Source organism: Anabas testudineus, chromosome 23, assembly GCF_900324465.2.
Source record: "Anabas testudineus chromosome 23, fAnaTes1.2, whole genome shotgun sequence".
In the NCBI taxonomy this organism is placed as follows: Eukaryota; Metazoa; Chordata; class Actinopteri; order Anabantiformes; family Anabantidae; genus Anabas; species Anabas testudineus.
This window is the reverse complement of record NC_046631.1, coordinates 9,624,964-9,646,042: the sequence shown is the minus strand read 5'-3', so window position 1 is coordinate 9,646,042 and position 21,079 is coordinate 9,624,964. Positions and strand designations below refer to the sequence as shown.

At 39.3% G+C, this 21,079-nt stretch overlaps 1 long non-coding RNA gene across 3 annotated transcripts in view; it reads left to right on the top strand.

Annotated features, from left to right (window-relative positions):
* The window catches only part of LOC113164859, a 125,279-nt gene that overhangs the window by 53,055 nt on the left and 51,145 nt on the right, over window positions 1-21,079 (top strand). For all 3 annotated transcript variants that reach the window (XR_003299040.1, XR_003299038.1, XR_003299039.1), the window contains one exon: window positions 9,289-9,369. This is a non-coding gene — a long non-coding RNA (uncharacterized LOC113164859). The remainder of the gene's footprint in view (window positions 1-9,288; window positions 9,370-21,079) is intronic.

Sequence of the window (21,079 nt, the reverse complement as noted above, 5' to 3'; positions counted from 1 at the left end):
TCTTAGGAACTGTTGCATATGTCCTCTTTTTTAATTCTGTCTGGGGGAAAAAAGAGATCTGCGGTCAAAAGCTCCATTGCTATTTTGGTTCACCAATAAGTTTTCTGAAAATTGAATCCAGAGCTAAAAAATTGAATGTGATGAACACCACAGCTGAAGCAATCCACAGGCTTTGAATGAACATATTTATGGGAACATGACAGATCAAATCCAATTGCCTTTTCTCTGACTTTAGACAGTTCCCTATTCATGTCAAAGAGGAGTTTAATGAAAGTTTGTCTGACAGGTGATTTTTTATTTTAGATTTTATTTTATTTTTTTGCAGATGAATGAGTTACAGAATGTAGAGGCACTGCAGTATGCAAGTGTGGCACAGAGGATTTTGTGTAGAAGAAAGTACACGGAAAACAAAATGAAGTTTGACCATGATTTATTTGTTTATTAGAAGGCGTATTGACTGTCTCCTGTCTGGAAAAAAGCAATTCATTTTATATATTGTACATGTTCCAGAAATATAAGATCTATGTGTATTTTATCTTTTGGATTTTTTTCACCTTTGACTGTTGCTGTCATGGTGAACAATGTGATGGTGTTTCATCCAGATTTTTGTCCCTCTAGACGCTTACTGACTACCTCAGAAAAAGGATCATCTTAGCCTGAATAAACGGCACTGAAAAGTTGCACAGACAAAGGGAATAACAACAAAGGACAAAAAGAAACAAAGTGGAAATCACTTGCCTTTTGATGCCCACTGTCTTCTCTTCCATTCTCTTAAAACAGAAACATAAAATAGGTTTACAGGAAATCTGCTCAGCTTTCAACATTCTTTCTAAATTATTTTTTTGTAGCCTGAATGCCTACTGCTGCACTCTTTGACAGAGAGCAGAAAGAAAAAAGAGAGCTTTATCTCACATCAACACCCTAGCTTGTCTTTTTAAACTGTTTTTAAAAGCTCTTAAAATGTAATCTGCATCAGTGGTGAAGCAGAAAATGTAGTAATCTCTGTCAACTAATAGGTCTTGCTATTTGAAGATTTTTGCATGTATTGGAGAGTTGATTGTTGCATTTCTGGTTTGGCAAAACATTTGAAATGCAAATCAATGTTTCAAATGAAGCTGGCCCTTTCATATTTAGCACACATATTATCTAATCACTATTTGATTTCACATGCAATGGCATATCTAAGTGAAATCAAATAATCTTTTTAAACTCCCCCACTACCACAAACATTAGGCACTGGATTCCTAGGCAGGAGGCTGAGTAGACTACTAATGTGCTAGCAATTGAGATCTTAAGTGTCCTTTCACACTCTAATCAAATTGATAAGGTGATCCTACCGCAAGGGCAATCTTGCTGTCCTCTGATTTGAAAAGTCCTTAGCCTTCAGTTTCTTTTCTCTCTGTCTGTAAGGCTCTCTGACTCTGCATGTCAGTTCAATTCAGTCAGATTGAATTTAATTGTTTTAATTGATGGAATTGCTAGTATTCGTTGATGCAAACATGATAGGATAATGGATAATAACATAATATGAAATACAGTATGTCAACTGCAAATAGAAATAATACAATATAGAATGAAAAAAGAAAAATACAAGCTCCACACAGTACATATTTGCAGTACATATTCATTCGATCAAATTCATTCCTTCAGTATAGACAGTTCAGACACTACCGAATAAATCTATGATGTCTTGCTATTTTGATTACAAGATGAAGTTAAAACTATTTGTCTTATTTTTCAAGTGATCGTGTTTCTGTAGGAAATCAATATGTATATATTAACAGTAGGCATGCTTGTTGGTGTGTAAAATGAGTTGCTTGTAGTTGTGAATCCACTGAGAATTATTAACTCACCCTGTAGTTCACCATAGCTCAGTGAAGCTGTTCTGCTCATTGCTTTGGTTTTACAGCTCAGAGCAGCTCAGAACTAATTTGGTTCATAGTGGTCAACCTTGGTGAAGAACTAAGAGCTATCAGATGCCCCTAGTACCAATTAGGCCAACAGATGCTCACATATGACCTGAATATGTGACTTGGTGGTGTGTCACAGTCCTGATATGCAAACATGACAGGACAGACAAAGTAAGCTTAGCTTAACTAGTCAGTATAGCTGATTATTTATTAGCTAAGAGCAAAATATTCCCCCCAAACAACCAAAAACAGAATTAATAGAAGATTGAATGTGAGTTTCAGTCTTGTGGTTGTCATAAACATGTATTTAAATAAATTAGAATTAATGGTTAGTCCATGTCTGCTTCATGTGCTGTAAATGGCAGTGGCTCTCGTTGGATCCCCTACATCCAAAAAATGAACTTTTATGGAAAAGGATCTCTATCAAGACCATACCAATGCAAACTTTTATCCCTGTTTTTGTGATTTATCACACCAAGGCTACGAATACCTACAAAATACGGAGTTCTTGAAGTGATCATAAAGGCAATGCAAAGCTGCTGAGAAGAGATGGCAAGAGACCTTTACTCTTGTAGAGTATTTTAATTAAGAACAGTTACAATTTACAGTTACAAACAGTATACACGTACTGTAACTAGAGATGTAATACTTTTTATCTAATACTGGAAACGTTGGAGGAAAAGCTCAGTGTGGATGGTGTTTCAAGCCATGAGTATTATATTCCGTTTCTTCCCTACTGCAAAAGCACACAAATATTTTGGTTACTGTAATCATCCTGTCTCACGCCCTTCTCCCTTCTCCTCTCTTCCTCTGTCTTACTGTGTTTCTATTCTTATCCAGATTTCTCTAAGGTCTACTTTCTCTGAAGTCTCAGATCGTTTGTCTCTCTGTTGTTCTAAGATAAAGCCACCTTTCAGTGTTTGAGATCAAAGAGTGAGTTTGCATAATGGAGCAAGAGTGGTAAAATAAAGCAGAAAAGGAGGGGACTTTGGATTCAGTTGAATAATCTAAAATGGAGTGCTGACACTCTACCTGAACTCTCTTTTAATACAGTGGCAAGAAAAAGTATGTGAACCTTTTGTGGTTTTCTGAATAATGACCTTGAATAATGGTTCACATACTTTTTCTTGTCACTGTATATGCATTCTGACAATGACTGGGTACATCTTATAGGCATTTATTTTTTATTTAATATTATGATATTAGGGTTGCGGTGGTATCTCGCTTTCATGGTATTCCATTGTATTACTGTTGATAAAGACATGCATGTTAGGTTAATTGTGACTCTTAATTGCCCATAGATGTAAATGGGAAAGGTTGTCTCTGTATGTCTGCCCTGCAATGGACTGACGACCTGTCCAGGGTGTCCCCCACCTCTTGCCCGATGACAGCTGGGATGTGCTCCAGCACTCCTGTGACCCTTGAGTGAACAAGCAGTTAAGAAAATGGATGGATGGGTTATCATACCATATACATTTACTTATTAGCAATATAGAAAAACAAGAGCGAAACATAACGAAAAATACAGATTAATGTTTATTGTTAATCATAAAATGTGCTGTGGAAATAATTGACAATATCCTGGCTAAAATATGCAACTCTGTGTGTGAGTGAAATGAACAGACAGGATCAGTCTGCACTGTTGCACACCTGCCGTACATCTGTAGCTATTTTAATCATCATTCACGCAACTTGTGACGGTATTCCTCACTATTTTTAGATTTTTTACAGTTAATAGGTTAATGGATAAAATAATTTGCAGATTCATTTGTAATGAAAATAATTTGTGGCAGTTGGATGAAAAATAAAGATAAATAGTTTTATTGAGTACTTCTAATTCTCTATGTATGTTCTTGCAACAATACTCAAATACTTTTACTTAACATTTTTGATGCAGGACCTTTATCAGACTTAAGTGAAGGAGGAGAATACTTCCTTTGCCACAAGAGCGAAACTCCTCCTGTTTAAATTAGAGTTACATTTACAGTATTCATTTGGCAGACGCTTTTATCCAAAGCAACTTACAAGTGAGGTACAAGGCAAGCAAAATATCTAAGTCAAGGAGAAAAACATTACAGTAAAGTGCTATAGGAAGAAAGGTTTCCAATTTATGAGGTGCAAGTGCAAGTTTTTCTTTTCTTTTTTATAAGATTTAAGTGCATAAAAAGTTGTGGATGAGTTCTGTTTTTATCAGATTTTTAAAAATTGGGAGTAAGGCTGCTGAGTGTTTTAGTTAGTAGGTCGTTCCACCATCGTGGAACCACTGAGCTAATTAATTTAAAGGTCTTTGTAACTGATAATGATAAGAAGAAGAAGACGAAGGAGATAATAACCTTTTCAGTATGTTATGTATGCCTTTGAACATGTGATGTTCACATGTTGTCAACTGGGTATTTCTTTAAGAGCATTCAACATTAGCTTCAGCCTGCATAATATTATTGGTTAATGAGTCATTACTACTTCTTATGAGCTGTCTGATATATTCTGATACTTTCTGATTAATGATATGTAAACTCTTTTGTGATGAGATGTGGATGGATGAGATTTAAATTCCAGCTGTTTGCAAACAACAGAGCCATTTGGATCAAATAAAGAAAATTTTGATTTCCTTACAGAAGTCATCCACAGTCTTTGTTAATCACTTAGTCAAGTGGGAAACTTTCAGTGAAGTTATCTTATGTCACCAAAAGATTCTGTTCAATGTCTCCAGTTGGGTAGGTTTTGATCTACAACAGAATGTTTGAAAACTTCCTTGCCATTTCACTCTTGCACATTTTTTAAATCTGGTTTATGCATCTCACTTTAAGCAATTTGAATTTGAATTTCCTTCTTTAAAATGTATTCATATCCTGTGAATAACATTAAACCCAATTCTAAGAAATTGAAGAATAATAACAGTAACAAAGTTAATGGGCTGTGGATTTGTTAATGTGTAAATTTGTAATTAATATTTCATTCATTTTGCTACTATATAAAACATGCAGTACTGTTATTTTTACTATTTATGCTCAAAACTGTTTTCTCAACCTACATAAAAGTTATATTCATAATGTTTTGTAACCGAAAGAGGACTGAAAGAACTAAACAGGAAAATTCAATACTTAATTCAGTAGGATAAATAGCTGTGTCTCTAATTATTTCATTTACGGATGCCTGTTCCATGAAAAATGAATGTCAGCAAAGACTTCTGCCCTCAATTTGATAAGTTCTTCTCACAATAACTTGCTGTGTGTAAGTTAAATTAGTGTTTTAAAATTCTGGGTGCCACACTGCTTATTTTCTTAATTTTCAGACTGAAGACATATTGTTACCTTTTGTATCCTCATGAATTTGCGCTAACATCTGACGGTTGGTTTTTACTTGTTCCAAATGGCCAAATTCGAGGTGGGGTGAGAACCTGCTGTTACCTGCTGTTGCTGCTTCAGCCTCAGCCTCTGCCTGGGGCCACCACACTTCCTTTACAATCTCTTGTCAGGAATTTTGTATTTTGTATGTCTTTCTCATCTTAATATAATAAATAATACAGGTGGGGATAATAGTGCACATTTTTATGTACCAGTCTGTCCTCTGAGGCATTCATGGGGATGAATAAAATAGGTAATCTGAGACCTGTTTGGAATAATGACGGGCTAGATGGAAAAAATCATGAAACTATTTAACATGGACTCTGAAACAAACATGAATAAATGATACGGTGATACTTTGACCAGTGAGTCTACAGCATGCGCATACCTTGGGGATGTCACATTGAAATCCTTGTTATTCTGCAGCTAAAGCTAATATCGGAACTGAAACTTTAATATTTTCTGGCAAGCTTAATCATACCATAATGAATTATAAAGGTGCTCAAGGCAGTCGAGTATTACTAATAAACATATTATTCAGGAAGGACATAGTTCACACTGCCATGAGCAATATTTCAAGATAGATTTCAATCTTAACTAAGCTTTATGTGATTCACGTTGATAAAAATGTACTTATTTAATTTTATATACCACAAAATATATTTTCTGAGTGATTTATAGGCTAATAACAGCTGCACGGCATCAGACATTTTACTGAAGGGAATGAGCCATTGTAGACTGACTCATAAGTCAATATGTAAACACAGTTTGAAACAGCATGACGTTTTCTGCAATGTGTCATGTGCAGTGATGTTCGCCATAAAATAATGCAATAAAAGGTAATATTAGAAGAAACATATCTTAATCTGTTGTGTTGAATGCTAAAATTGGCCTCCATAGAGGTGTATAGTAATCCACAAGCAATTTAAGGGTGTAATGATAGTTCAATACTTGCAGCATATTTTAAAGTTTGTCTTTCTCTGCCATTGGAAGTGCTGTGAAGCATATTTCTTAATTGTTAATTGGCTACTGTCCGATATTTTGGAAGGAGGAAAGTCAGTAGTCTCTCAGGGCAATGAGCAGAAGGATGATTAAGAATGCAATGTGCTGAGACGCATTTCTGTCCTTGGTGAAGGCCTGTAGTTTCCATTATGAGGTCAACAAGCGAAACAAATTCACAATTTATTGTAGACCTACACATTGAAGATCAAGGCCACCATGTCCGAAAGACTAGGTCATTTAAATATTTGCAAAAACATCTTTTACACCTACATCCTCCCTTTTCCAACTAATTCTAACTAAAGTTTGTAACTAGAATGCCACTTCTGAAACAGGACCAGCATTTGTACCTTTTTCCTATCCACCTCTACTTTATGTAATGGCTCTTCACTTTCTTGTTAAAAAGCCACTCTGACTTGTGACTGCTAGCAAATAGATGACAAGCTCTGTTCAGCTCAGCAGAGTGGTTTATTTTCCATTAATTAGCAGTGAAGCTAGAGTTATACCTATCGTAGGACACTGCAGTTTTTTCCTGTAGTCCAACACTAAAGAGATTCCACAGCTGAATGTCAGCCACCCTGTGATACTTAGAGTGACATAGACAGCAGTGGTTAAAAAAAGAACTGCTGCTACTGTGAATGAAGCTCGACAGAATCAAAACAAGAACATCCAGATGTCTCATACAAATGAGCAAGAAAAGGCTGAATTTAATATTTTGCACTCATTGGTATTCTGACATCAACATAAGTCTAGGTGAAAGAAAGAATTGCAGTAAGTGTACTTTTCAAAACATACCCCAGTTCCCTTCCTCCCCTACTCTCATCATTCCTCCTCAGTTTCTGCTCTAATCAATTTTTCTTTCTTTGTTCACTCTCTAGTGATCATCTTTTTTGCTTTTTATTGGCTATTCCCTCATCCACAGTAGCTTAATAAACCTCTCTCTCGCTTTCTTCATTTGTCAGTGTGTCTGTCTTCACCTTCCTCTTCATTCTAAGCTCTCTACCCCTTTCAACAGGCTTTCTGTTAAAGCACTAATAACTAGGTCTGAATTTTATTAGCAATCCACCAAAGAACTTAGCCACAACCAATCTCATCTCTTTCACAGAGGATTTTGTAATTTTATGACAGATATGGTGCAGCTATTTTCTTCTTATTCTGGGTGCTGAATGTATGTAGTGATAAATTTGTTTGGATGTGTGAGAACAAATGTATCTGTAATGCATGTATGTGTAAGTCCTAACATGTTGGCTTCATTGCTCTTGGTGAACACTGCTGCAGGGATTTATGACTCTGGTGGGACAAGGTGTTGGAGGGGGATGTAGCTTGTGGGGAAAAGGGACGGGGGAGAGCTCGGTGGAGACAATCCCCAAGCCTACTATCAGTGTGGTGGAGTTATGGGCTGTGTGGAGCTACACGAGACATCTGGAGCCCAGGGGCGTGCACATCACTGCGGCATGTGTCTCTGAATGTCATCATCCTCTGCAGTGGTGAAAAAGTGCCATTGTTTTCTGTTCACACATGCATCAGACAGTTACTTGACAACATTTTGTAAAGTGCCTTCATCAGTGTCAAACACAGTATAATGTAAGTGTGCCTGTGTGTATGCATAATTATACACATTAGAGAGCTCATTAGCCATGAAATACGTTTGGGTGTGAAGTCAGTACCAACTGCTGCATTGTAACTAGTTCAACTCCCCACTTTGATCTTCATTTGCCACTACATTGCAACTAAATTCACCGTAGTCAGAACATTGTTGCAGAGAATGAAGTTTTGTAATATGGGAGAGAAATGTCTGATAATGCACCTCATTACTTTTTAATTAAAAGATTATTAAAGTTTCTTTCTTTGGCTATACTTGGTGGTGCTTTGGCATTTTCTCTGTAAAGGTGAAGATAGTTGTAACACTGCATCTTAACATAAAATTCCCTGTAGAGTTAGCACAACAACAGGTAATGTTTACATTATTCAAAAAATATTTATATATTAAAAAAGCCCTTTATTCTGTTCTTATGTATTGTATATAATTGTCAACAGACTGCAGACACTTAAACTACGATGCATTTTAAGTTAGGTTTGGCTGGTGCTGAGCTTCATCTCAGTTTCACAAATGAAAGAAGAAACATGAACATTGACTTTGTCACAGTGTAATCTCTAAGACCTAGAGCTTAGCTAAATAGTTAACCATCAGTACTTTCCAGCTACTTAAACCTATTGCTTTGCTGTGATTGGCTTTTAGTGATTAGCTCCATTTGAAGGTAAAACCACCTTGCACCATCAGCTGCAGAGACGTATATGCAAGAAATCAGTGGCAGATCTGATTAGAACACCTTTTAACGCTTCACCTTTTAATAAGCTTGCTTTTATGTTTATCCAGTACCCTCACCTTTGGATAAAAAGATCTATTATTTACTTGACACCGGTTTTAACGAGGAAGCCCATGTGGGTTTAACAGCCTCTTGCCGGGGATCAGATGGATAGGGTGGAGTGTCATTGATGGTAATCAGAACTCTCCAGTTGCTTCCTGTGGCTTGAAAAGGAGGTGTGAGATCTGATGACATGGTTTAATCACCTGCCTCTCTATCTCTGAGAGGCTTTTTTAGGTTTTAGCTTCTCATCGAACCCTGGAGTTTAATGATCTTGAATGTTCTCTCATTCTCTTGTCTCTTCTTTACAATCGTTTTCGCCTCTGTACCAATTTGAGCTGATGGTGTTATGCTCCTTTAAACAAATATCTACGCGATGAAGCACGACAAAGGTCACCAAGATCAGGCAGCAATCTGGAATGCTGATGTCTTAAGGTGATAAAGATGTGTCTTTGCAGAGATTGTGACAAAGATTGTATCTGCAATATTTGGGAACGCAGACACAGCAACAAGCACGTATACACACCAAAACAGTTAGGAACAATGACACAGTCAGATGAAGACAGAGACAAACAGCGTTTTTTGGGGGCCAGGGGGCTAAAAGTGTCTGACAGGAAAATCAAAGACTCCAGTTCTTCTAAGTTCACATTGCTTGTCTGTCTCACTCAGGATTCCCCTGGGAGAAGCTTGCTGCTGAGTGTCAGAACCCAGTTGGAGGAAAAAAAGTCATTCTTTTAACACGAGTGGGTGGTAAGTACAAGTGTGTGTGCCTGTATATGTGATATTGTGCGTGTGGCTTTTGTATTGGCACTGCAGTGTGATTTTTGACAATAATGATGTGGAGCCTTCACAAATTGACAGAAAAGGAAGGAGAGAATATGAACAAGAATGGGAGACAAGGCAAGGGGAAGAGTGATGGAGCCTGAGAGGAAAATTATGTTGCACTGTAAAGCAACAGTGGACAATAGCCCACAGTGGATGTGTAGACTACCTCTGTCACTCTGTTTTTCACTCTCCTCTATCTCCATCCACCCTATCTCTCAATTCAGGGTCACAGGCTGATGTAGTTTAACATATCAGGTAGGTCAGGTTCAGTGTCACTGAGGAAATAGGATTAATCACCGTTAACTTGCACTTCCGGAAATTCATCATGCAAATAACATTTGATAACATGTATCATGTATTCGAGTTAAATTCTATAGGTTCACTTCACTCATTTATCCATGTAAGGAAAATATTAAGTTTTCTTTCCTCGCAAGACTGTGGAAGATGCACTGACACTTCTATTGTATGTAAGGTGGTATGTTTAATAGAATTTTTTGCACAATGGCACAGTTTACTTGACTGAGATTAATAAGGAACCTATGAAAGGCTATAGTAACATTGCCATAACAATAGCTGCCATCCATCAGCAGCACACCTTAATTTCATGTTTGTATGAAATTATACATTACAGGAAACAAAGGCAGAGTCATGGGCTCTCCTCCTGTGCTAAAATAGAAACATGTCACATACAAGGACGAGTCTATACCTCTGATGTGCTCTGTTGCCTCGCCTCAAGCACCAAATTACAGCACTGCATCGTTTGTAACCTCGATAGATTTAATGGATTAGCTTGTCTTTGTGCATTATCACGCTTGTCTATGCACATTAAATGTGCACATATGACCTCTTATGATCATACTTCAGCACCACGATGAAAAATAGCCACCTTCCACAATAGAAGCAAAACTCTTTTTTTTTTTTTCTGGCATCTGTTTTTTACTGCATCTTTCACCATCAACCAGATACAGCAGCCAGACTAAAGTGAAGTACAAAATGAATTGGGGATTTTAAGGTACACAAATACTCCCTGGAGGATTAGGATGTAGGATTATCCACCCATGGAGCGGTTCGGCCAGCAGTGGTTTATAAACTATGTAACAGGATTAGATGGATCAGATTAGTGAAACAGCAGTAATATAATCTGATACACTAATAAATAAAAGTAAAAAAAATATAAAAGATGATTGATATGAGATGGTAGAATTTATATTAAAGCAGAGATCATAGTGTGTGTTGAAAGGAATACTTGAATAATGGAAACAGCTATTTTAATTACACTTTACATTTTTAGTTTAATCTCATATTACGGAAATGAAACTTTAACAGATGACACTTTTATTACTTTTTTAAGCAGGCAACAAGAACCATGTGATGTATTTTTTGGATTACATTTTAAATAAATAACCTTGCCAGTGCTTCAAGTGGATGCCAGTTTGTTTACACTGGAGAGGAGGCTTACAGGCAGGAAGCCGTGTGTGTTTACTGGGTTCGGGGGTTGTGTTTTGGAGAGGGTTTCTGTCTGTGAGGTGCCTGGGCTCCAGAGAGCTCTTAATGAGTACTGATCGTGTTAGGCATGGCATCGGGAGAAAAAAGCGATTCAGTTTCTATATTCTCACACACAGACCTATATGTGCAAACTGCCATACAAAAATACACATATTTGCATACTGTCAAACACTGATAGATTGTATGTGATCACATCTCTAAAGGCTGCCAGGCAAAGCAAAGCAAAACTCTTTCAAATAATTAATTTTTGCCTCTTTTTTTTGCTTGTGTGTTTCCAAAAGGGGAATACTAAAGCTTTTATATCCCTACAAATCCCCTCAATCCTTTTTCCCTTGGTCCTTTCTCCTCATATCTCTTACCAACCTCCTCCTTCAAACAGCTTGTATCTCCCATACTGTCGATCTCTTATCTTTGTTCACTTTGCTTTATCTTCCCTCTCATTCGTCTCTCTTGTACTCATGCTTTTTCTTTCCTCCCTCTTCTCCTTCTCTGTGTGTCTCTCTCTCTCTCCACCTCACCCCATCTTATCATCAGTCTGCTTCTGTAATCACTCTGTATTTCCAATTGTTGCAGTAATTTTGCAAATATGAGAGTGGAGAAAGGCTTCAAGAAAAAAAAGAATAAAAACTCGAGAACCAGAATCTCTTGGGGTTTCTCCCAGTTGTTGCTGGAACTCCAGCATGCATCTGTTTTACTAAACTCTGGTGCCCAAAGTAATTAAAATGTTGCTGGAACAAGTGAAGTCCTTGAACCTCCGCCTCTCTCAGTTCTTCTTTCTCCTTGTTGCCATGGTGCTCCAGGCAACCAGTACAACGTGTGGTAAGCCACCCGCCACCGCGTTCCATTACAGAATGAGAGCTGCCGCTTTTGTGCTCTCTCAGTTTCTCTCTCACTCCCTCTCTCTATTGCGCTTGAGAAAGTGTGTCAGGATTTTTTCTTAGTAGCCTCCACCTTCTTGACTTCAAACCAGCAACAGAAACTGCTTTTATTTAAGCCCATGTTCTGAAGACCAAATTGTCTGAACCTTACCAGGTTAACATGTTACCTTTATTTTTATGCATAGGAGATAACCCAGTTAATGAGTATGGAAATACAGAAGTAAACACCCAAGGGCTCATTCAGAAAGTCAAGGTTAGTTCATGGCTGTTTAGATTTATTTGCCTGCATTGTTGGGCTAAACCAAGGCACGTTATCAAGTAGTTTTAAGATAATCTGCTACAAATAGACGTTCACTCGCTTGCTGTTCAGTGATAGTGATAGTGGAGAGTGCTGTCGACCATGTCAGTCCCAATGGAGTTGACCTCTAGTCATTGTGGAGGGCATAGCATTTAGATCACAGGATCACATCAGTCCTCTCAGCGACCCCTTGTGTCCTGTTCAGAGGTATCTGAATTTGTTTCTCTACTCATTTATTGAGATGATTTAAATTGTGTCTCTCGTCTTGGCCGTCCACAGGGGGTCTGAAAAGTATTTCACAAATATAGAAAAAAAAAAAGTATCTAAGCAAATTTAGCTCCTCACTCCTTTCTGCACATCACTGTGTCTCTGTTCTGCACCCTGTAAAACCAACGTGCACTGCTGCACCTACACGGACTGATGACTTTGCAAAGGTTGTGCCACTAATGAGCTGACATCAGCAATCCATCAGCATAAAGCTACGTAGGGGATCTAGTCCTAATACCCATAAGATAAAATACATAGACATTTACCCTAAGACCTACTTTGACCTAAGAACATTCCTCTTCAAACGCAGACAAAGTCGCATGACTCATCCCCTCCAAAGCAGAATCTGATTAGCACCAATACTGTAGCTATGTGTGTGGATGCTGGCAAGGATAAAATCCTGTAACTCTTACAGCCCTGGGCAGGCGTTCCACTTCCTAGAGTTAGATTTGGGAGAGCCAGCCAAGCCTGCTTCTGTGGTATTTTATGGCAGAGCTTGGCCTCTTGATCATGGGCTGGGTGCAGCTGAGCACCCTGCCAAAGGCCCACATACTACGCCCAGAGCTTGGATTCTGCACAGGAAGCTCCACTTGGCAGGGTTTAATTGAAAGCAGTAAGCATATTCTCCTATGAGCCCTTTTGGCTCTCCGCAGGGGGTCCATTACCTCAGGACCATATCTGTTTTTCCTCCACAGACTGTAGCTGAACTGGTCCTGCAGACTGAAAATGGAAACACTTTCAGCAAGACTGTAAAGAAATGATACAGGCCATTTTGTCACTTATATTCTTCATGGATTGTCATGGTGTTTGTCATTGTCTTCTGATAACCTGGGGAGAAATTAGACAGACTTATGGATTCTTGATTGAATTGTATGTGGATGTTGCTCTAATATGGTGCAAAAATATAGATTTTATGTGTAACAAGGTACAATATCGTGTTTACTTTATTAGGAGAGTGAGGTCATTTGAGGCTAGTACACGTTTTGTTTCTATTTTTCAATCATTAATTCAGAGTGTCATGCAATATGGTATAGCTGTGTCTCTGTCCAACTTAAAGCTTAGTTGTTGACGACTGGACTAAAGTTCAGGATACGCTATAAAGATGTATTTGGTTTAACATACACTTCACATATTTTATTTGATTGGATATCAATTTGAAAGGATTTGTCTGTTCAGAAACTACTAACGTACTACACTCATCAATAAATCATTACCACAATAATTTGGAGAAATTAGTAAAATTACTGTTAACAAATAAGATGTTACTGAGGAGGCTGACTGCTATTGCTGGCTATTGCACTTTATTCGCTTTCTATAAGACATCAACTGGATTGCCTAACAGCACAAGACAGAAACCATTTATCGTTTGCAAATAAAAGTAGCTGGTAAGGGCAATATGTGACCTATGTATGTCTTCTTATTCATCAAAGCAATTGCATGTACGCCAACTCCACAGAGAGACGACAAGCAGTTCCATTCTCTTTGCAACACTTGGAGTTGAAAGGAAATGTGTTTATTTTGAGAAATACAGTGCAACACCTTTCTGCAGCAGTGTAAATAGGAGCCCATCTTATCACAAACTTGACCACACTGCAGTCAGGTGTGTGTGTGTGTGTGTGTGTGTGTGTGTGTGTGTGTGTGTGTGTGTGTGTGTGTGTGTGTGTGTGTGTGTGTGTGTGTGTGTGTGAAGCATGTGCTGTCAACCAATTTGACTACGAGGTCAAGGGTTGATGCAGTACAAAGACATAACTGTCTCATTTTGGTCGGTGCGGCCCTATCAGTCTCCTCATGTTTTATTCACCGTGCCAGTGGTTCACCTCTCACTTTCCTCTTATTCAAATGCCAATCACTCCAGCCATGTTATCTGCAGTTCAATTTTCTGTATGCCTAGTTTCAATACACATGCTGTGTTCTTGTTGAAACAGTAATTCAGACAAGAATATTCAGATATCAAAGTTACACTGACATAGATAGTTTTGTATTCAGACGCTCATTCCCTAAAGGGGGTCAAAGGTGGTACGTTTAAACAGCCAAATGCATCTCCCTAATTAGTGTTAGCAGATTTTGGATAATATTGCCACCATTTCCTCTACATAAACATTCAGGATCGGTTGAGAAAATCCCTGACGGAAAATGTGTTATGGCAGGAAAAAGTTTACTCCCTGACATAAAGGCTTTATGGCAGGCTTAGTACCAATATGTGCTGCCCAGATAGAAGTTCCAGTGCATTGTCATTGTTTTGCTCCCTGCCTTGGTCCTCAACCGCCCAGTTCGCTACGGTCGTAAACCTCAGTCTCCCAATTTTTTCTTTATGAGCCTTTACCATGTCAGGTTATCTGTGAAAAAAGTTTTTGTAGTTTCCCTTGCTTTATCTCTTGTGTTCTCACAGTATCTGGCATAAATCAAATATCTGCCTTGTTGCATGCCTGCCCACTCAAACAGCCTCTCTTATCGCCTCATTCTACCCCTCGCTTCGATATGTAAAGAGAGGTATATATGGAACAGTACACATAGTCAACTCATAACACTGAGCACACAGTAGTTTGAGAACAGCCAGTTTGCTGTGCAATTTTATTTCCTGACAGTCACAGAGAGGACCCTAGGTACAACATGAGAAAGAAATACATGAACAAAGATTTCAGTTATCCTATAGGACTCACACAGGGGAGTGTTTGCTTAAACATGGCTGGTTTTCATAGCGTAGTTCCTGAAGGGAGTTTTTCTTTCTTTCTCTCTTTTTCTTGTCTTTGGGACTCTTCCTAGCTTTCCCATCGTGTCTTCTTTCTTTTGTGAAGTGTTTTCTGCTGTACTGTGAGGCTGTGAATGGAGAGGTTACACAATCTGAACTGCTCTGGATAGAACCTTTCCACATGGACCCTTGCTGTGAATGTACTGTAGTAGAAGTATAGATCAAAAGAGGTGCCTCTTTCTTCTAAACTTCTTAAGCCTAAACTCATATCAAATTCTGCCCATGCGCAGCCAACACCAAGACATTAACTCCATCACCTGTATTTTCTACCTTTTTTTCTTTTGTTTGTTTTCTTTGTTTTTCAGCTCACCTTTTGTGGTGAGTGTAACTGCCTCTGCAGTGGTCCAGGTCTGCGCCTGCAATGACATGTACATCGATTTAATTATAATAAACAGGTAGAGGAGCTTGCCAGTGACTAATCTTAGTCAGCTTGATTAATGATGTTTGTGTAGCCAGAGTCTGAAATTAGCCAGAGATCTACAAGAGTGGTTCTCTTTCTTTCTGTGTGTGTGTGTGTGTACACATACATGTTTGGATTACTGTAAGTTTTGTATTTCAGAAATGGGTGCCCTCTAGTTGAGTGCACGGGGTGACTCTCCTCCCCAGTCACTACACAATCTGCGTGGATCAGTGATCTCTGATAAACAATCCATGAATCATGATTAGTTATTATGGTAATTGTACACATTCCCCGCGAAAAAGCAGTTGCTTACAAATGCTGCATAAATGCTTTTCAATATAACACAAGTCTTCATTTAAGAATCCATTTAACTGTCCCACCTCTGATGCTACAGTGCTGCATGGGTGGCACTATTTTGGGTTACATTTGTAAATGTATGCAGATCAAAAGCTCTTCACTTTATTACTTGTCTACTTACTTATGTTAATGAAGCATAATTGCAGCGCTACTAAAATAATTGTTTATTCCATTTGTTTATAGCTTTTAGTGGCCTTTTTAACCCTAACTGTTCACTGTATTTTATTTGGACTCCTAAAACACATTGAAAGAAGATGTAATTTGACCAACTACTAATTTAAAAGGATTAAAAAGTACAACACATTAACACTCGTACTGGAAACACTGGTGTACATGCATATAATTAGTCACCGGTACTATTTGCATCTACGTTCATGCCATGTACTGAATAAGGGGCAGATTAGTATACTCAGTGGGTATACTCCTGCATTTCTAAATGACTGCACATGTGCTTATGATCAGCAAGCTGCATACATCTGTTCTGTATCTGTGCACTATTAGTAGCTCATGAATTATCCTCCTAGGCCATTTAATGGAGGAAGAGAGTCAAAGAGAGGACAACGCAACCTGTCTCTCTCCCTGTCTTGTCCTACACACAGATAAGGAGATTTTGTACACTAGGCTAATGTAAGCCCTCAAGACATACTCACCATTTCCCCCTAATGTTCCACCTATTAGTTATTAATGGAAGAGCTACAGACGCTGAGAGTGAGCCAGTGAGCCCTGGGATAGGCTGCTGTGTCCCTGCCCTGGCTGTGTTTTCACTTTGTAAAGCGGGAAGAACACATGATATCCCTTATCCTAATCCCTCACATTTGTACAGCCCTTAAAACATTTTGAGGCCAAATTCTTGTTTGCCTTTCTGTCAAATGCTATGTGATAAATATTTAATTCTGCACGCTACATGTACAGCCTCTTGCTCGCTCAGCACCACTACCGCCCTTTCTTTGTCTCTCTATATCTATTTGTGTCTGCTTTTCATTTTCTGTCTCCCTGTTTAAAAAAACCCGGCCTTGCTGAGTAGAGAAGACTACAGCTGTATGGTTTAGGCATGCAGAACAGTCCTTTTTTGTTTTCTCACTCCATCTGTGTACAGTATTGTGAATGAAGGTCAGTTTTGGGGCCACAGTGGACATACATATCTCTTTGCCACCCCCTGCCCCACCCTTTACTCATTGGCAGCACTCATACCTGTGGCAGGCCGACTGCTCTCTGCAGCTCTAGCCAGAGGCCCCAGACAGGATGGCTGCAGATAACCTTTAAATCCAAGGAAAAAAAGATGGTTGGGGCAGAGTAGGAGGGAGAAAATTCTCAATCCATTGCCAGGGATTGTGGGGTCTGTTGACAGGTGGCCAGGCTGGGGATATGCCCAGGCTTAGCTTCATCCCTGAGACTTGGGCTATGGGCCAGCCCTGAAGCTTGACCTAACAGTATAAGAAGGGGCAGAAAACAAAGTGACTAAACTCTGTTATCTGGCTTTTAGTGGGTAGTGTTAGCAATGGTAAGCTCATGCATCATATACCTTAAGGGTGAGCTTTGAAGATGGGACGTCATGTTCTTCTCTGCTGGCCTTGGTCTGGGGCAGGGCGTCCCGTGGTTTTGTGTGCAGCAAGAAACAATCTCTTTCAGTTGATAGCAATTACATAGTCCACACCTGGCCAGGCAGGAGGGAGAAACAAATGAGACCCAACGAGAGAGAGGAAAGGAAAATCAGAGTTAACGAATGAAAAGAGCAGTTTCTGTGGCCTGTTGGTTTAGAATTACTTGGCTTCTGCAGTAGGAGGTACAGGCAGACTATAATAAATTTTAGGTGAAGGGATTGCTGTGACGACAGCCCCAGGGTGAAATGTCCAATAGAAACAACAGGCCAGCGTGTTTACTTCCTCCGCCTCTCAATTTGGCGTCATTACTCATCCTTCTCAGCATGTGCCTGCCAGCCTCACCACCCCCAAACTCACACAAAAATGCAGATGCTCATGAAATTTCAACCAGTGATTTATCTAAATGTCCACAACCATGTATGTTACAGAAATACAGCAATCTGAGTAATGGCTGCATGCCAGAAGAATGCGATCAAATTAATTACAAGTAAATCAAGTTAGTGATAGTACCTCATGTCATACCGTACAGATGTTTTTTAATAATCCCTTTAATTAAAAAGTCATCCTTAATTATGGATGCATGTGTATACATGAACTAGTATCATTGTCTATTCACATTCATCACATGCTGATATGGTTAGGCAGGCTTTTGTTGACATGTGCCCTTTTGAAATGTAATGCATACATGTGTACATATATGTGGACTGACCTTTCCTGCACATTGATCACAGGCCACATGTCTGTGTTAAGGACACTCCTTAAGGCACAGTGTAAGCTCTGTCCTTACAGCAATGTTTACAGGTGCTTTGAACTGAGATATGACAGCTAATGCTTGCTCATTAGTATTAGTGTCAATATAGCAAGGTCTAAGTGTTCCCCTAAACAGCATAAAGGAATCGTAGAGAGACCAAGCAGCAACCTCAGTCATGTAGCATCAGTGTGCACAGAAAAGTGAGGCCACTAGGTGATTGTGAGCAGCTAATGAGGTCTGCTGTGAATTGTTGTAGCAAACTTAACAATTTGCTACCAGCCTCACCAGAGGCTTCATGTGCCACCAGTTGCTGCCAGGGGAGGGATCAAAGAATCTGCAGGGAGAGCAAAGATGTCAGCACAGTCTTTGTGTACAAGTCCTAATGAATGGAAATATATGTTGAAAAGAAGAGTGGAGATAGGCGTGTCATTTCTAATTTGAGTCAGGAGGCATACTGATCATTAATATGTAAGGTAGCATTATAACTAAAGATTACATGCGGCCTTTTCACCTTGACCAACACAAGTTAGATCTGTAAGACAAAGATGTGTGTATTGGGTCGATCAGGCATTGGGAGAGATTGCTGCTTCCTCGCTGTAGCACAGATTTACCCGATAAATGTAAAGTGCTGTACAAAAAATCAAAAATTATTTATATTTTGTATGTTCTGTAGCCTTATGTTCCAGACTTAGTGGCGGGAAACCGGTCAGGACACAGTGTCCATTGAAATACCAAGATAGCCAAGAAAGTGAGACAGTGATAACATGCAGTCCCTCCTCTAATGTGCTAGTTATGGCTTATTGCGCTGAATGCCACCTGGGTGATCCATGCCTGCCCCATAGCTGTATGAAATGTTTCAACACTGCCAGTGACTGTCAGTGTTTTTGCAATGAACCCTGACATTGCTATTGTTCTTCTGTAAAGGATTGTCAGCATGCTCCACACAAAACCATGTGCCCTCCATCTACCCAAGATGAGGCAAAGAGAAAAACCATAATAAGAACTACATTGTCATTTTTTGCTTGATGTCACTTTGGTGCGTTACAGGCCCAATAACATTTGACAACCCCAGGTCAAGCTGTCTTAAAATGAGAAGGGAGAAATACCTTAAAGACTAACCATTTTTCCAGGATTTAGTTGTAACATATCACTGTCTCTAAAACCAACATGGAGCGTGCACAGATCAACAGGCTGAATCACCCATTAAGCTGAAGTCAGTAGCAGCAACAATGCTCTTAACAACCATTCACAAGTCTGACTGAGCAACAGCTGTCATTCATTATCAGTGGAGAGCTGGCTTTGCAGCACATCGCCCAACAGTACAACAGATTTCGGAGGGAGCACAGCTACACTACAGGGGAAAGTTGAGAAAAGCTCAACTTTATGCAGATGTCCTGTGATGCTGTTCAGCTGCAGTCAGGTGAGAGCCAATTAAGGGCATCCTGATTTCCCCGGAAACCAGAGCACATGAGCGAAGTGGAGCGGTGAGAATTTTCGGTTCTCGCTTTTGGAGCTGTTCGCCTGCATCACTTCCCTGCTTACGGCCGCACCAGACCACTCCACTCATTATCGCTCTGCGCTCAACACAGATTGCATCCTGCTCTGCTCAAAACACACCCTCTCACTCAAAATATGTGGAAAAGTCTGTATATGTAAGTCTTTTTGTGTGAGCGGTACTGGAGGAAAATTGGACCAGGACATAGGATGACGCTTACTTGTTTTAAAAACTCTGCTTGTTTGTGCTCCACTTTGCTCCCATGTCCTGCTGGAAACCAAACTGGAGAGTGAGTTTACCACTTGGCTTAGATGAATTATAAACTAAACAAATGAAAAGCTGAATGGCACAATCTTTGTTTTCCAATTATTTATGGCATGTATTACATGTAATGTAAAATAAGTTGTCAATGTTCAACCTCCCACACCTCATCTGGGGACTAAAGCTTTGCTGATTATTAGAACCAAAGCTCTGGAGCCCAGAAAATGGTATTTGTGAGAGTCCCGAACACCACAGGATGTTCCTGTTGAGGCACAGATAAACAGCTGGTGTGGATCCTTGAAGATGTCTGCAGGGAAGTGAATCTTCTGTTGTGAGAATAGATCCACTTCCACTTGTCTGATCCATGTCCAGATATGACTGAGACACCATTCATCTGGTGGTGGTGTCAGTCTGGAAGTCATAAACTCTGAGTGGAGTCTCTTAGATGTGTCTGTCTCAAAGGATTTCAACGAAACTGCAGAAATTCAAACTCTAAAATATGAGATACTAGCCTGTAAGCACCTACCATCATAGAGTAGGGCCTTGATGGAAATTGGGCTACATCATAGAGAGGCTTTGTCTCACTCTGGAACATGTGATATGAGGATTATTTAAACACAAGGAAGAGACTGCATTTGTAGAATTGGGTTAATGTTGACAAGGTTAGATGCCTAGAAGTGCTAATTCATGGAAGGATAACTGGCCGACCACCAAATCATTTTTCATATCCAGTCTTGTTTATCCTTTGCAGTTTTGTCTCAGATGCTCTTGTTTTTTACACAACTACCCAATTTCCTGGCAACACCAGCACATTGAGGAGAAAAGCACTGTTTGCCAAAACAATATGAATCCTCACAGGATTAATTTGCAGCTGATCATGTCTCTAGCTTGGCAAATGGTCACATAATCGCCCAACTTCCAAATAAACAACAAACATAATTGACTTTGCCGACTTGGCAGGAGAAGAATATATTGGACCATGCTTTGCATATATAGGTTACGTCATTTGAAAGAGAACAGGGATAGTAGTAAAACAGTCGGCAACAACCCTTCATAAAACTCAAACAGACGG